The sequence below is a fragment of the Equus quagga genome, chromosome 19 (assembly GCF_021613505.1).
Source record: "Equus quagga isolate Etosha38 chromosome 19, UCLA_HA_Equagga_1.0, whole genome shotgun sequence".
NCBI lineage: Eukaryota > Metazoa > Chordata > Mammalia > Perissodactyla > Equidae > Equus > Equus quagga.
The window spans coordinates 4,701,962-4,704,112 of NC_060285.1; the positions used below are offsets into that span (position 1 = coordinate 4,701,962).

The 2,151-nt window shown below is 41.0% G+C and overlaps 1 pseudogene; it reads left to right on the top strand.

The window, feature by feature from the left end:
• The first annotated feature begins 858 nt into the window (after nucleotides 1-858).
• On the top strand, nucleotides 859-958 carry LOC124230651 (uncharacterized; annotated as a pseudogene).
• Nucleotides 959-2,151: the final 1,193 nt, after the last annotated feature.

Here is a 2,151-nt window from a genome sequence, read left to right on the forward strand (position 1 = left end):
AAAGTTGTAAAGGGGACCTGATTTAAATTGCGAGAGGGGTCAAAATGGACAACTTTAAAAGGAACATTTAAACTAAGACCTGCAGGAGTGGGAGTTCGCCAGACAAAGACGGCCAGGACAAGCATGTTAACCAAGGGAACACCATGAAGGACTCCAAGGTGGGAAAGAGATTGGAGTGTTTGAGGGACTGAAAAGAGGCCAATGGAGTGAGAGTACTGTGCCCAAGGGCAAGGATGGCTTGATGCTCTTATTTCGTAAACATACACTGTACTCGGTTTAATGAACCCGCCCTGTGGTGAGCGCTATGCTGGGAACTGAGAACCCCTCCCACTTTGAAAACCTCAATCAGTTGTGACTGGCCTGGGTTTGAATCCTGGCCTAGTTCTACGAGCCTGCTGGGAACTTTGCTTAATTCTTACAACTTTGGTCTCCTGTCTGTTGGTGGAGACAATAACACTTGCCTCGGAGGACGGGGCTCTGAGTTGGTTGAGAAAATGTGTGGGATGTGCCTCGTATAGTGTCAGGCATGGGGTGGGCCCTCATTAAATGGGAGCCAGTGCCCCCGTTCCAAATATCCACCTCCACCTTCGACTTGGGCCCCCTGTGTCCGAACTCAAAGGGCTCCTTAGCTCTACAGCTGCCACTCCTGGCTTCGCTTCTCAGCTGCCTCAGAACCTGGGAGGAGGAGGAGGGGTTATTTATTAGGGCCCCCTTGGAAACCCACACCAAAAAGAAAAACACCCAGAGGGTGTGGGGACTCTATCTGCTCCTCATCTAGAGGAGAGAATTAACAGAGAAGCTGGAAGAAAAGATTTTTTTTTAAGGACAAGCATAAATGTTTAAAAAACTACGTTATATGCTTGTTTTGGCAGCGCCTATACTAAAATGGGAATGACACATCGAAGATGGCATGGCCCCCAAGGGCAACATGCAGATTTGTGAAGCATTTCACATTTTTGGAATCCAGGAGAACATGGAACAACATCTTTAAATTGCTGAAAGTGGGGGAAAAAAAACCTCTGCAAACATTTTTGAAGAAGATATTCTTCAGAAATGAAGGTTAAACCAAAATGTCTTTAAACAAAAGCTAAGGGAATTAGTCACCAGCAAATTGGCACCACAAGGAACCCCACAGGAAGTTCTTCAGGCTGGAGGAAAGTGACCCCAGATGGAAGCACTGAACTGCGGGAAGGAATGAAGAACACTGAAAAGGGTAAATATTGGGTAATCTGAACTATTTTGAGCAATAACAAATGACTAAATGCTAAAATGCATAATATCGATGGCACCAGGATGAGAAAGGAATAATGGAGCCATAGAACATCTACCGAAATAGACCATATGCTGGAGCAAGTCTTAACAGATTTCAAAGGGCTGAAATCACACAGAGTGTGTTCTCTGACCACAGTGCAATTAAAGAAGAAATTAATAACGGAAAGATGATTGGAGAATCCCCAAATGTTTGGAAATTAAGCAACACACTTCTGAATAACCCATGAGTAAGAGAATAAATCAAAATGGAAATTAGAAAATGATATGATCTGAATGATAATGAAAATAAACATATTGAAACCTGTGAGAAGCAGCTAAAGAAGTGCTTACATGGAAATTTTTGGTTTTAAATGCATGAATTAGAAATTAAGAAAGTTGAGAATCAATGATCTAAGCTTCTGTCTTATGAAACTAAAAGGAATCCCAGTAAATTAAACCTAAAGAAAGTGGAAGGAAGAATGTAATCAAGAGTAGAAATCAATGAGCTAGAGAACAGATGTGCAGTAGAAAAAATTAACAAAACCAACTTAGGTGTTTGAAAACATTAATAAAATTGATAATCCCATCAAGACTGACCAAGGAAAAAACAGAAAAAAAATCCCATTTTTTTCATACCAATATCAGAAATAAAAAGGGGCCATCACTACAGATCCTAATGACATCTTAAATATAATAACAGGATATAATGAACAAGTTTATGTCAATAAAAGAGACAACCTGGATGAAACAGACACTTTTTTTTCTGGTGAGAAAGACTGGCCCTGAGCTAATATCTGTTGCCAATCTTCCTCTTTTTTTCTTTTTTCTCCCCAAAGCCCCAGTACGTAGTTGTATATCCTAATTGTAAGTCCTTCTAGTTCTTCTGTGTAGCGTGCTGCC